Source organism: Drosophila kikkawai, chromosome 3R (assembly GCF_030179895.1).
Source record: "Drosophila kikkawai strain 14028-0561.14 chromosome 3R, DkikHiC1v2, whole genome shotgun sequence".
NCBI classification, from domain to species: Eukaryota; Metazoa; Arthropoda; class Insecta; order Diptera; family Drosophilidae; genus Drosophila; species Drosophila kikkawai.
In genome coordinates this window covers 25,869,989-25,885,671 of record NC_091731.1, presented here as the reverse complement: position 1 = coordinate 25,885,671, position 15,683 = coordinate 25,869,989, and the positions used below count along the sequence as shown (strand labels likewise).

At 35.3% G+C, this 15,683-nt stretch overlaps 1 protein-coding gene across 9 annotated transcripts in view; it reads left to right on the top strand.

The window, feature by feature from the left end:
- Nucleotides 1-443: 443 nt before the first annotated feature.
- Nucleotides 444-15,683, top strand: part of gpp (DOT1 like histone lysine methyltransferase grappa) — a 46,087-nt gene continuing 30,847 nt past the window's right edge. For 3 of the 9 annotated variants that reach the window (XM_017175973.3, XM_041777586.2, XM_070287443.1), the window contains exons 1-2: nucleotides 444-656; nucleotides 1,116-1,462. The gene's annotated coding sequence lies outside the window, so the exon portion shown is untranslated. The remainder of the gene's footprint in view (nucleotides 657-1,115; nucleotides 1,463-15,683) is intronic. The other 6 variants (XM_070287437.1, XM_070287442.1, XM_070287441.1 and 3 more) reach the window with 6 other exon arrangements.

Below are 15,683 nucleotides of genomic sequence, written 5' to 3'. Positions count from 1 at the left end.
TTATCAGAACAAGTGATCACTGATTAGTGATCAAGTATGTTGTGGTGAATGCTTATGCTACTGTAAAAATAATCGTCTTAGAACCCATTCAATATATTTTTATAAGACATCATAAAAAATCAACTGAAATGGACAGAATTTCGTATATCTTAAAAACAGGAGAGAAAAGATTAAACGTGGCGCTTCCTTTTCTGAAAAACTTGATAATAATAATATCGGCTAAACTTTGCTTTACTTAACCGATAATTCCATCAGTTCTTATTGGAACTGCTGTTTTCTGATGCAATATTTTCAGTAAGTCGTCACGGGAATACCCTAATTCATTCATTACTCCTAGGGAATACCCTGGATAAAAATATTTATTTTTATGAAAAAATATCGATATATTGATACTTTTAAATATTTCTCGCATCTCTAGTTGCCATCGAAGTTATCTCACCTCTAACGCTGAACGGAACGAACGAACGGTTTCGTCGTCGCGCGCGTGTGTGGTGTGTCTGTGTGTACTGAAAAAAAAAACATTTTTGGGGCCGCAGCATAACGGAGGAAAAGTTCGTGTAATTATTATACAATACTCGTATTTGTTCTCGCAGCAAGTCGAATAAGCTAAATTGTGCTATCTAACCACAAAAATACGAAAAAGTTAGCTGAATTACGTGAGTAGAGGCTCTGTATGCGTGTGTGCCAGAGCGAGGCGGCAAATCAGTGCGGCGTGAAAGAGGGAGAGCAGCAAAATATAAATTGCTGTAAATGCTTCGCGGCGTGTGTCTGTTGTCTGTGTGTGTGTTTTGTGTGTTCCTGTGTTTGTAATTGAGCGTGTGTGTGCTAAAACAAATGCTTAAATTGCAACAAAGAAAATTGTATAAAGTATACGAAGCAAATAGCAGAGCGAAAGCAACGTAGGAATAAAAAGAGAAGAGGCTGCTTAAAGAAAAGAAGAAGAATAAGCAGCCGCCGCGAGTTTTTTGCGCGCGCGTGTGTGTGATTGTGTGCATACACATATTTATATATTTGTACATGTGTATATAATAAAAAAAAAGAAGCAGCAGCTGAAAGTCATAAAAATGCGATTTCGAGTGCTTAAAATTAATGTTTAATTTCATGATTTCTTCCAGCGCCTAGCAACGAAAATCATAAATAGTATATAATATGTATAAGAAAAGTCAACAACAAGGTTAAATATAGTGCTTAAACAGTGAACACTGCGGTTTCAAACGTCTTTTTTGCATGTCTTCCTCTTCTCCGTGTTTTTTAACCATCAAAACCGACAACAGCAATAATAACAACACCAACGAATGGATTGAAATACAAAAACAAGAACTTTTGAGAGCGTGAGAGAGCGCGACAGAAGAAGACAAAAAGAGAGGCGTCGGCTAACAGCTTATCATTTGACAAAGCACAAGCAAGAAGCAGAAACATCAGAAGGAGGGAAGGAAAACCAAAACGCTGATTGCGCTGAAATGTGAGTAATCTTATTAAACCGAAAAAGACAAAGACACGAATTCAAAACTAGGGAAAAAAAGTATCTGCAGCTCTTAAACTGCACAAAAGTGTGAGAAAATGTGTGTTCACTGTATTAGTATTTCTGCCTCTCTCTTTTATTTGCCAATTGTATCTGATAAGAGCGGATGTGCAATTTAAAGACCTTGGGAACCGTTTATTTACATATGCATGTATGTACGTATTTATCAATCGGGTTAGCATTCGGAAACTAGCTAAATTGGGCAACTTAATTCCGACATAAACATAAATATTAATAAATATTGGCTAAAATTGTTTTTAGCTTTTCAACCTAAAATATGAAAATATTAAAATCTATAAAAAATCAACGAAGAAAAATAAAGAAAACCAAACCAAAATTTATTGATCAAAATAATAATCTTATAAAAATTTATTATAATAAATAATAAATAAAATAGAAAAAAAAATAAAAATAAATATTTTGTTATTCAATTTTAAACTATTATGAATGCCTAACAGGAAAAAATTTGTTTGACAATGTGGCTAAATTATGTTATATATTTTCTAAAGGTTACAGGCTAAATAGTTCAACATTATTTTTTCGTTTTCCGTTTAGAATTTCCTTTCCCAGAACTCCAGGAAAATGCCTTTATCAAAGTAAAAGAAGTTTCCATTAGCCTCTGGCAATCCAATAGGAATTCCGACAGTTACAGCCAAGTTAGGGATCTGGTTTGGATGTTGTGCCATCAAAAGTTATGCATGCCGTCAGTCAAAGTCTATAACAACCAATTAAAAGAACCAAAACACAAACGAAAATGCCAACGCACTCGTAAATAGGAAACAGAAAAAGGAAAAAAAAATGCCGAAAGCCATTTCTGAGAGATTTTCTTATGGGGCCAAAGACTAAAAGCCGAAAACCAATTATGGCCAACTAGTTGGACTTGATACTAGTTGACAGCCATTGGGCCAAATACGATCTTGGGCCAAGTTTAAGAACTTAGGGCAGGATTATCAACAAAAATATCGATCTAAACTTATTTAGCCAACAAATTTATAACTTTGATATCTTTCCAATTTTAATTGCAAATCGTAAAAGCGAAATATAGAAATATGAACTTATAAATAATAATATTTCTTAAAAAAAAGGTTACGATCTATGTTACATATTTAAATAAAGGACCCAAGCTTCTCTGTCAATTAAAAGTGGTTGCAATAGTTTCCTGCTGCCTTGTTTCTGTCCTCTTGTTTTTTCCCCCCCTTTACATACACAGAAGACGACATCAAGAAAAAGACAGATACGGAATATAAAGACACTAAAAAAGGCAAGCTTTTCCAGATATATATTCTCTTTGCTTAGTTCGATTTTGCAAAATTCCGAAGGCGCAAACTAAAAACAACATAAGTCGAATAAAAAACTGCCCAAAGAGAAATCAGTAAAAACAAAGAGATGAATAAAAAAAAAAACAAAAATAACGTGGCAAACAAAAATAAGTTCCTCTTTTTGTTGTTGTTGCTGTTGCGGCGGCTGCATTGGATACATAAAAACAAACACACGAAAAAAAAAAATAAAAACAGACGTCTCTTTTGCTTCCCACTTTATCTCCTTCATGGCTGTTGTTGTTGTCTCCATTGCACTCCAATCTGCTGCTGCTTTTTCTAGCTCCATTCGGCCTCTCTCTACCATCTTCTTCTGCTTCTTCCTTCTTCTCCCGGCATATGTATTCATGTAAAACAGCAGAAGAAGAAGAAACAAGATACCGTTGCCAGTCAGCCAGTGGATTGTATTAGTTTTTTTTCTGTTTGTGCTTTTCTTGTCTCCATCACATTTTTTGCTCTCTTCTTCGCCTGTCTTCCGCTTCTCTTCCTGGTTGAGTCTTTTTCTCCTTGGCAGATTACAACGTTACATTTTGGCGCACTACTTTGTCCACCAATTTGCATCAGTTTTATTTCTGTTAGTAAATAGTAAAAACGGGAAAATTTATTTTGATATATTAAAAACTTTTTATTCAGAACTTCTTTAAACTAATAGAGCTTAGTTAAATATTAATACAAAAATGTATTTTATTTATTAAATACTTTGCTATGAGTCCAGATATGAACTTATTTAAAAAAGATATTTTTAATAAACATTTAAAATTTTTTGAGCGGTTTAAAACTTTGCATTTATCTTAAATTTTGAACATATTCTCAGTTTCTATTTGTGACCCTAACATATTCTGAATGGGAATTGTAAATAGTCTCCCCCATAGGGAATTTCTGACACCCAGAGGCATATTGTGGATTATTCCCCATGCTTTGTTCGATTCTTTTATCTTAGATATATAGGTATATCTATGTATCTGTATTATGTATCTTTGCATCCATTGCATCAGCATCCGTAATTGGCTGTTTATCTGTATCTGTGTAAGACCGAAATAGTTGCATTTTGGAGGTCTGCACTTTCATGGCGGAAAAATGAAAAGAGAAACAATGCCATAAATACAACAAATATGCCATGCACACACACAAAGGCAGATTGTAACGAAAATAGATAAATAAATTCAGAAAAGAACAAGGAAAAACTTTTACAGAATGTGAATGTGCAATGAGGATTCCGGATTTCGGGGAGCCGTGGAGGCGGTGGCGGAGCGATGGCGAGTGTGGTAAATGGCCTGCTGTAAAATGTTGTTGACTGTTTAGAATTTAAACTTAAATTTAGAACCGAAAAGTTCAAACGCAGCTGCAGCGCCAAGAGGAAAATGGGAATAGAAACTAAAGACAAAATGGGGAAAACTGGGAGTTTAATGATACACAAACATATCTATATATATATGTATGTGTGAATATTTAATATTAGAAGCTAACGAAATTGGTTTTTAATTAACTTTCGTAAGCTTTGATCTTCTTTATTATTTTCCATCTCTTTTCTTTTTTAATATATCTATGCCTCTTTCACCATGCGTGTGTATTGCCTTTTTATTTTGACAGTTGAATGAACCCAAGCATTTATTATAAAAAAAACCAGAGAGACAAAAAACTAAATAAAGGCTAAATACACACAAGCGCACACACAATTACAAACAGAAAGAGCATGCGAGATAAACGAAAAGTAAGACAATTGAGGTAAAGATAATAGTGTGAAAGTGATTAAAGAAAGTGTCTAGGCACAATGATTTTATATTTATAATATTGAACAGGAAATTTAGACAGAAACCCATAATTATAATCTTATTCAATATTTTGATTCCTCTTAATTTAAATGGAGAAATGCGTAACGATTCTTTTCATACTAAAATAACTATGAGTTTTTTAAATGCTTCTGCAATAATGTCTAAAAAAATTGTTTTTTAAAGGGTTTTGTTAATGTCAGCTTTATTAGATTTTTCAAAAATATTTAAATCAAATTTTAAATAAGTTTAGTCTCAAAAAAGCTTTTCAACAACTATTGAAAACTATAAATTTGACCTCAACTGTATACTGATAGTGAGAGGAAGCGGGCCAGATAGAGATGGGGATAGAGCGAGATGGCAAAAGAAAGACCTCACCAGTCAAGCCACAAAAAGTAATTTTGTGTTGGAGCTAGAAAAAAGAAGGAAAAAAGACAAAATATAAAAAACTGCGTGCAGGCCTTTCAATAAATGTGAGAATAGGAGGGGGGGACACACAAAAGAGGTAGGGGCGGAGGGTGTCCCAGGCCAGACAGTAAATGAAGTTTACGTAGAGTTGTTGGCCCGGCAATGTTGTTGTTGCCTTTATTGGTTTTCCTTTTGCTGCCTCGCTTTTTTGTATTTGAATTCTTTTTCTTTCGTTTTATGTTTTTTTTGTTTGTTGTTTTTGTGCAGCTTTATATTTTATTCCTATCGTTCAGACACAGATGCGCTGAATATGCAACTTTGTATGGGACATTAGAAACAGAGAATTGGTTTTTTGGTCAGCAAAACATACACATAAACAGAAAATGTTTACAAAAATAGCACGAAATGGAAAATTAAATTGAAGTTCAGTGTTTTGTTTTATAAGCCAATTTAGAGAATCTTAAATTAAACTATACTTTGAAGGTTACTAGTTAAAGATTTGAATATATAAATAAATTTGATACAAACTATATTTATAAAGTGATTTTTATCTCTTTAACTATGTATTTGAGTTGGTCTTCAGGCATTTTAGCCTTTTTTTTTTTTTAATACTTTTGCGAACACTGTTGCCAGTTTTCAGGTTCTGTGTGTGCCTAATGCATTTTCACTCTCTTTTGGAGTGGTTTTCTGAGTGGATGTGGGTGGATTTCTTTAGATTTTTCTGTAGTGATGATGTAGGCTGCTGATGGGTTTCTTGAGGGGCTCTCAAATGCTTTGGTAACAATGAAAATATAATTTCATCGATTCTACATGGCCTTAAATATATTTATATATGTATGTATGTTGGTTTGGCTTCCATTCATCGAATCAGTTCTCCAATCAATGTTACAAATTGAGGTTACCCAACCAAAATGGTTCTTCGTTCTCTTCGATTCCTTTTTCCGAATTTTTCGTCGCTTTGTGCATTTTTCGTGCTGATTCGTCGTTTAATGGGCTTCGCTTAAAATCGAATCAACCAGGGACGCACATGTATGACTCTTTGTACAGAGGTTACTCGATAAAGAGAACCCACGAAGACCAGACATTAAGATATAGATTATTTTTTTTAGAAATTATGTTTAAATTAAAAGTGAAAAAAAAACCAAATAAATAGTTTATTTCTTTACGTTATTTAATGTGTGTATACTAAAAAAAAGTTCCGGTTTTTGAACGGCAACTGTATAATATACAAAGCAATTCGCCGGCAATTTCCCCTCCCTTTCTTTTTTGCAAATTTTTTGGGCGCTGTTTTTCGACCACGCATGACGCGCGCATTTTTCGTGCTGTTCCAGTTTAAGCTTTAAGTTCTCGTCGGCACATAAATCGATAAATGTTTGCTTAATTCTTTTTCCTTTTCCTGGCTGCCGCGGCGGCCACACCTTTTACGTATATAGCAGGATGCGAACTGCTTTTTATTTTCCGTTTTTTGTTTTTGCTGTTTTGCTCTAGATTTTCCTGCGCTGCCTGATTTTCCTGTGCCAGCAGCTGCCAAGGAAAAGCCAAAAGCAGCAAAACATGTGTTCGAAAGCGAAGTCAAGACAAACTGGCGTCGCCTGTCAGAGTGTAAAAGTCTTGAAGAAAACAAAAAACAAAATAAAATAAACTACAAGAGAGGGGTTACCGTTGGATGGACCTTTCTAGGGTTAAAAAGAATTCCAGGGACGTGAGGTGCTGGGGAAAACTAATAAAATGGATTTTGCTGCCGTCTGCCAAAAAGGATTTGTTTATACCCTATCTAGGGATACTTTATTTTTATTAAAATAGCAGTTGAAAAAGGATTATTATTATATTATATTAAAATAATTGAATATGTTAAGATTAGGATATATATTTTACCAATAAAAGCAAAATGGATTGTATTGATAAGTATAAACATAAAAATTATTACCGTATTTATTAAGAATTTAAGACAAATTTTACCTTTCAAATTAATGAGTGTATATTAAAGAGCAAATTCGTGGCACAGAAACATATTCCTTTTCATATTAAATTCTTTTTGGCTGAACATTGAAAGCTCGCCTTTTTTTTGGCTCTTTTTTCTTTGCCATTTCCCCTGGTGAAAACACGCACGTAAAATAGGGAAAATGTACTGCAAAATATATACATTTTCCCTTAGATTTCCTTATTCCTGGCAAACACGTATTGGGTAAGGAAATAGAGGGCTTCTTGGGTTTCCATTTGGAGTCGTGATCTTTGATCAAATGGCGTGATTGACTGATTTATCAAGGATTTTGGCATGTGCTTCCTTGTCAAAACAAGCTGTTTACCATATTTTTTGTGGACTTTAGGTTTATTGAACGATGACGATTAGACCCAAAACCATAAGGAACTTTAAATAGAACAGAAGCAAAATTTTTATACTTATTAGAACAACTAATTTATTTAAATTAACTCAATTGAGATTTATAAAACTATAAAGATTACATATTCCTATTGTTATTATTATTAATTTAATAATTTATTGAACTATTTAATTTGACTTAAAATGCACGTATTTAAGATGAACTAATTAAATATTTCGTTAATCACCAAATCGGCTCTCAGTCTTAAATGTCATTCTGTCAAAAGTTGACAAATTAAAGTTTCAGCTGCTTAAGGTGATTTATTGCCCAATCCCATAAATAAACAAAATGAAAGCGAATGAATACCCCAGAGAATGAAACCTTAATTAGTGGCTAGAAGGTGAATGGGAAATTAAATGGACAAGATGAGGAGGAATCCTTAGGAAAACTTTGCCCTTTGCTTTGGTGATGGTATAAAAATACTTTATTTCTCTTATTCACGGCCGTGCGGTTCGATGAGAAGTCAAGATAGGTAAAAGTATCTCCTAGATACACGGATACTTCAGTTGTAGCATCTTAGTTTTTGTAGCCATCGGGGCGTGCAACTGGAAAAACTCATACATACGTACAGCTAAAGGCAAAATAGTAGAACTGAATTCTGTAAATTGATAAGAATATATATTTTGCTTAGAAATTTGTCAGATTCAATTTGATTTATTATTTTTTTTAATAACTTAATAATTATTAAAAACGTTCTCTGATTACCTTTAATAGTTGATGCTGGCCGTTGTGTATGGCTTTATTCTGACTGTCACTGTGTGTACTTTGTATATGTAAAATGCTGTAGCGGCATCCTGTGCTCCTTCAGATGGATAGATATACATAGATGGACTTACTTTGCCGCTATGCTGCCGTTATGCTAAAATCCCATAAACATAAACAAGGCTCGCACACACACACACACTCTTACATGTGCTCTTTTACCTCATCTTAATTCCCCCTCCTGGGTAGGGAGGGCTTCCTGCCTTCTTCTTACATGGCAACAGAGAAAATCGATGGCAATTTACGTCTGTATATATACGCAAAAGCACACATATAAACACTGATAAAAAAAATAAAATCTTCTTTTGAGATTTTGCGCATTCTTAATTTAAAATCTTACTATAAGACCAAAAATTCTAGAAATGAGATTTTTCAGGGTGTATTTACGAACAAAATAATCTACTTTTAAGATTTGCACATTTTTTGGCATTCTTAAAAAAAAAATCTTAAAAAAAGACCAAATATTCTAATAAGAAGAAGAAAAAATCATAAAGTAATACCGAAAATGATTCATTTTAAGAAATAAAAATCGTAAATTAAGATTTTTGTTAATCTTAAAAATTCAGAAGAGACGGCTTCTAGTGTTGTCTCTTTTTTTTTCACACAAAAATGGAAGTCATAGTGCCGTCTCGCTCTTACGACCATTCTTAAAAAAACTATTTTTAGCTCAGAGAGGGAGATACATTTTTTTTTTTGTTTTCTCTGTCCTTGGAACTGTATGTATTTACGTTCCCGACATTAGTGTTTGATTTGCCTCAGTGGCCCAGTTGGTAAGCGGTCGGTCTGTGAATTTTGAGACATGGGTTCGGATCCCAGCCGGGAAAAAAAATGTAAGTAGCTTTTAATAAAATTTCTAATACTAATTTAATTTACAATAATCATTTCTAGCTCTATAATTACAGATTATACAAATTCTTTAACAATAATGTTTAATTTAAAATGTTTGGTATTACGAATGTTTAGTAGTATTAACTAAGGCCGGTCTCGTTAGGATTCAAACAAATTTTTTTTTTTTCTTAATTTAAGCCTTGTTATGGTCATTTTTTAAGATTTTCGGTCGTTTATCGTTCTTATTTTAAACTTTTTTAAGGATTGAAATAATATTTGAAAAATCTCAAATGTAGAATGAAAAAGTACTTAAAAGATGACCGAAAATATCCAAAGAAGACCAAAATATGCTTAAGCCATTTTCGTGACCGAAAAATCTCGTTTTTATGACCAAAATTCTTGTTTTTTTTTATCAGTGAACTTATGTATTATGTATTTGCTGTACATGCGCAAAATTCCACAGTCAACACACACACACACACCACACTACACACTATATAGACTTGGTGCAACTTTTTCTCGTAGACAAAACAAAACAAAACAAAAAGGCAAGGAACAAAAGCTGGAAATCCAGCACATACACACGCACACCATCCCTAAAAAAAAGACGCCTACACACTTGCACCCACCCCCTATTTAGTCCGCTTCTCTTCCCTATTTTGCACCCCACCTTTTCTCCATTTTCTTTTTCCCAGTCAACGCTGTCATTATTTTCATTTTCAACTTTTTCTCGTGCCATCTAAGCCACCCACTTGGCCGCCTCCTCCGCCCACCGTTCGACCTCATTCACACAGTGAAAAGCTCAGCACACTTTTCTCAAACCCTCAGACCTCCTCCACACTCTCCCCCCTAGAGCCGCAGCTGGCAACGCACATTTTGATAACATTTTTTTTTTTTTTTGATAAAAATAATGCGGCAACAACGCCCCAAGCTCCAAGGAAAGAGACATTGGGTGGCAGTGTCTGCTGAGAGTAGAGAGGGGTTTGGTGGGAGGAAACGTGCCAGGTCAGTGGGTGGCGGTTGGGTGGGTTTTGGTTTCTGGCATCTTGTCTGCTCCGTGGATGTAGCTGTGCTTGTGTGTTGGCTTGTGTTTGTGTAACTAGTTTTTGCGCCCATTTTTACTTTGGCATTCTTTGGCGCTCCACTGTTGCCGCATTTCACACACAAAAGCACTGTAAAAAATAAAGTTTACATAAATAAACTCAATGTGGTATTCAAGTATTCCCAAAGTAAAAGTTTAAAATTAGGTGAATCTAAACGTACTGAAGCACAAAATATAAAAAAATAATAAATAAGAAATAATAAAAAAATTGTAATAAATAATACAAGATTAGGTAAGATATATACATATATAATTATATTGTTAAAGTATTCTCAGTGCACCTGACTTAGGCTCCAAAGGCCCATCGCCTAAGCCATCTTGCTCCGCTTCACTTTGATGCCGATAATTTAATTCATTGAATATGAAGATAAATTGCGATGGCTTTCTCATTCTGCATTCGGAACCTTTTCCAGAATTTAAATGACTTAAACTTTGAGGAATCTTGATTGCTTTGATAACAGACCTTGCCGCTATTTCGGTTAATTAGGTTTGCTGTGAAAAGTGTACCAACAGTTAGGATCTGTTCAGCTTCTTCTGTAACTTAGATATTAAAGCCTAAAGTTAAATGCTTCAAACTTTTTGCAAAGCTTTAAGTGTTCTGCGATAAGTTGCGAAGATAATGCTAAGGCAGGCCAAAAGGGAAAACACAATGAAATACGAGCAAGATTGTGGACAGGATCCTAATGGCCAATTAGATTGCCCAAATTGTGATAACTTATCCTTGAAACAAAACTGAAAAAGCTCTGGGGTTTGACTTGATATTGGCTAATGGCTTATTTATCAGCAAAAGTCGTTGTTTTTCTTTACAAACACACAATTAAATTGAGATATCAATTCTTCCTGACCCCTTGTGGTTTGAATTTTATTTATACATACCACTTTGTTGTGTTAAACTTCTTTTAATTTATAGCTTTCTGAATAGATTTACTTAGCATAAATTAATGATTGGCATCAAGTTTAGTTGAATCGATTTGTGAATTTATGGCCTTTATTTTCTCATTTAAATATTTACATTTCTGAAACATATGCGACATTAAAATAGATTTATCATATGGCTAAAAGATTTATAGTACTTTGTATAGTACAGTGGAAATGATACATATTTGTAAGCTTCCATCAAATCTTATCGTCTTAAATATTCTCTCATATTCACTTAAAGACACGTACTTCTTTTTACACATTCAATTAAAAACAACAAAATTGAAAGCTCGGCCAACAGAATTAAATTCCAAACTTGAAAAGAAACGAAGGAACAAAATTTAACGCGTAATGAGAATGACACCAGCACCACAAAAGAAGGCAACCTGCCACGCCCATTCCCTGCCGCTGTGTATCGCATTACCAATAACAACAAAAGCCAATCCCCGATGACTACACCCTGCCGCCATCCATAAATTTGACATTTTCACATTAATTTAATACAAAAAGAACACAAAAATGTTGGTAACAGAAAAGGAAAGAAAAGGAATCCGCCTTGACGTCCTTGCCAAAAGCTTGAGGCAAATTTAAATGCAGACGCCATTTTCTATTAGTCCACACATTAAAGTTGATGGCGCGCCTTCTTATACCAAAAAACAATATCCTGCGCCAGGACACAGCACAGCCACACCCACACCCACTCATCCTGACGGAGCTCCCGAAAAAGTTTTGCGAGCCCAAAATAAAAGCAAACGAAACAGAAGCCGCCGCTCCTTGCTCCTTTGGCTGTCATCTTCGTCCTTTCTGCAGCTGACAGAGCCCAAAAAGGAAGGAACTAAGACAGAGACGGCAAAACAGAAAAGGAGAGTTTGGGTATTATAGTTCTGGCCAAAATAATAGCATACTGACTGTCTCAAATCAAGATTTGTCAGTTTCCGAAGCTTTCTGACCAATAATTAAATAAAAATAATAATATGTTCTAAAGCCTTAAGGCCTTAAATTGTAAAAACAATTTTAGAGAATAGGTTAACATGTTAACAGATTGAAAAAAGTGTCAAAAATAGTCCTGCCATAAAAGAAAAGGAAACCTGAAGTAAACATTTTGAGACCCTCATATCTGAAGGGCGAATAACAGCAGTAAATTGGTTGGACACTAGTATTTTGACCCCAAATGTATAAATGGCAGCGGATGAAAAGCCCCAACAACAAAATCCCTCTAAGGACTCTACTTTTTTTCAGCTGCTGCTCTGCAATTTGAAATATTTTGCCAGGCACCGCCCCAAAAAAGTTACTTGGGATTTAAGGGATGGGAAATGTTGGAGCAGCGCCCCAAAATGATTATTTTTCATGCTTTCTCATTTCATTTTACTGCCTTCGCACAAACACAGCCAAACATAAACACACACACTCACTGAAAGTCGGAAACTTTCACAATAATGCTGCCTTGGGGGTTGCTGCCTCTGCTCTGCCGCTGCCGCTGCCAGCTGCGACGCCCCCCAAGGGGGACGAAATAAGGAGAAGCACAAGCCTCACGTGCGCTGCCATCAAAAGCAGCGACGTCGGCAGCGCGTCATCAGCATTGTCTGCCCTTGATTATATCGATTTTCACACCCACCCACCCGGCGTCCTTTGGCCTTTTTCGGTTGCTGGCAGCGACGTCAGCGGGTCTCGGAAATCAGTGTTGCCAGTTTTAAACTAAACAGAAGTATTTGCTGGATTTTAATTTAGAATTTAAAATATAACTTTGTAATGTAACTTATTTTTTAATAAGATATATTGTTTGAAAAAAAAAAAAAAAAAATTATTCAGCACTCCTTGAAAATACAAATTTCAGTTTGATAAAATCTTTTGAATACATATGTATTTTCATTAAGTAACACATAAATCAATAATAAATAGTATGTAATAAATATTATTAAAAATAAAAAAAAATTTAAATGACACTTTATAATACGTTTAGTTTTTGTTTTACTTTTCCAAAGTAGGTTAAATTTAATAGATAATACTACTGGTTCAGTGTGACCATATTTGGCTAGAAAATATCTAAATTTTCAGAGCATCCCAAAGACAATCTCTCTTTCCTTCTCTCTCTGTTTTTCTCTAACTCTCACACTCACAAGTGGTGCACACAAGCTAAGCTTTCTGTGTATTCCCCGGCCGGCTCCTTCCCTTTCAGTCTCTCCCCTGCTGCTAACCATCTCGCTTGCTCTGTGTTTTCGTACATTATATGCTTGGTTTTGTATTTTATGTGCTGACTGCCGCCTGTTTCGTTATTTATGGCATTTAACCCCACACGAGGGTCGAACCGAACACCGCCACCCGGCACCACCCACTAGCACAACCAGCCACTCACTGAAATTGCTTTATTCAACCCAATATATATGTTTGTACATATATATACACACACTTTGATACATTTACATGCAGCAAACGTACGCTTTAATCTTTTGCCGGCAAATACCTTTTTGCAGCATTTAAATTCGCAAAACGTTATCGACCACTTTTTGGTGAATTTAAGTTTTCCATTTTTCGCCCGTTTAAGTGACCAACGCCCTCGTTTCCATTGCTCTCTCTTTCTCTATCTCTGTCTTTCTCTCCGTTGAAATTGTTGTCGGAGGTCCAAAATGAAAATGGATTTTGCAATTAATTTTCAAATGCTTTGCTAGTTTTATTTTAGTTGATGTTTGTGCGAGTATAGTGTGTTTGGTTGTTTGTCTTTGCATGTGCAGGTGCATTTTGTATTTGGTATTTGGTATTTTGTGTGTGTTTTCGAGAGTTGACCAACTTAATTTATACGCTTTGTGTTTTAAAGTGAGGCAATCAATTGGTAAATGCAATTGTTAAAGAGAAACAAACACTAAATTTCAATGATATTCGAAATTTGCAGTTAAAAAATCAAGTAATTAATAAAGAAACTTAAATTTTGTTATATTATTATCACTAAAAAAAAAAAATAATGTTATTTTTTTTTTACATGTGCGGAATTTTTTTAATATATGAAATACATTTATGTACATTAATACATTTTTCCTCCATTGCTGCAAATAAATTATTAAAGAAAAACAAAAAAAGGCAGAAAGAAAGTAAAGCCAACCCAAAGTCAACATCCATTGCCACATATTTTTTCTTTTTTTTTTTTAAATAAAGATTTATAAAGTATAAAAAGGTTTTCGTGATGTTGCAGAAACAAGAGGAGTGGTTTTATTTTTGTTCTTAATGTTCTTACGTAAACGAGAGTGTGGGCTTAAGCCCAAAAGCCATAACAAAATTGTACTATAGAAGACGAGAATAGGAGATTCTAAAAGAATGGTGTAAGTAGTCAGAGCTTGGTTTATTCTCTGTGTGTGGGTGGTTTTCAGGGTGTGTTCCTCCTAAAAGGGGCAAGGCCCGTTTATTTTTTGTCATCTGATTGCAAATTAAACAGGCATTGTAGTAGAGGAAATTATATTTAAGATTATATTAATATTAAATTATGAATCTAAAAATGTACAATCTTCCCTTGAAAATACTTAAAGAATTGCCCATCAGCAACACATTTCTTCTTTGGTTGTAGGAGCTCTTAGTAACCGCACATTACTCACAAATCCCGGTGCCAGACCAATAATTTCTCAGCTGTCTTTGGTTTCTGGTTTGGTTTGCTTATCAGATCGTACCTAGCACCTCTTGTTTGCCATCCAAAACGAGTGTGTTGCCCCCTCTTTGGGTAGATGAGAGCAAGACAAAGGCAAGGCTAAAACAAAAACTGTCTACCAACCGGGAACACGCCCAGTTTAGTCAAAAGGCTATTAACACCATTAAACGGTAAAACACTGAGAATAAGGGAACGAGGGTCTGCGGACAGACAGTTCTATAACTTAAGTTGGGTGTGGTTCAGGTTTCAGCCTTACCGTTCCGTGAAAATCCTCAGAAGAATGTAATAAAATGCGAGTCGCGTGCTTAGCCATCATAAATATAAAACTCACAGGAAGACGCAACTTAACCCTTCGTAAAAACCGCCCCTGACCTCGCGACTTTGCCCCCTTTCCCTTGTTGCCACCAATAAAATTCCAAGGTAAAGTTCTTAAAGAGTGCAAGGCACTTGAAGTGAAATGTAAACATGACAAACATGTCCTTAAACTTTTTACCCCCAATGTGATGTGTTGTGTGCACCACCGTCTCTTTCTTGGTCTTATTTCCTGTCCCACTCTCAACTCAAGTCGCCTCAACTCAGCTCAACTCAACTCAACTCATTCATCTCTTTCCACTCGACGTCGTCGCGACTTTGCTGCTGCCAGTGTGTTGACAAGCCCTTTTTTTACGCTCTTGCACTTTTATTTATGCGATAAAAATAAAGCGATAATAAATGTGGCGGGACACAAGCGAAAAGTTATTGCACTCTCCTCCCCGTCTTTCTTTCTTTCCCTCTACGCCTGTCTCTGGCCCTGTCTTTTGCCGCAACAGCTGTTTGACTTAAGAAAGTTGCTGCAGCAAAAGTTCAATTGCCTGAAAACCCGTTCCGCCTCTCCTCCTTCGTGCCACTACTGCAGCAATGCATTTGCATTATTTATTAGCTGTGACTGTGCTTCGCTTCCAATTTTGCATTTGCTGTGTTGCGTAATATCCGCTGAGCAACTCTGGCCTCTCAAGGGAGAGATAGCTATAGCGGGCAGTAGTGTGAGAGCGAAAGAGGTAGGTGTA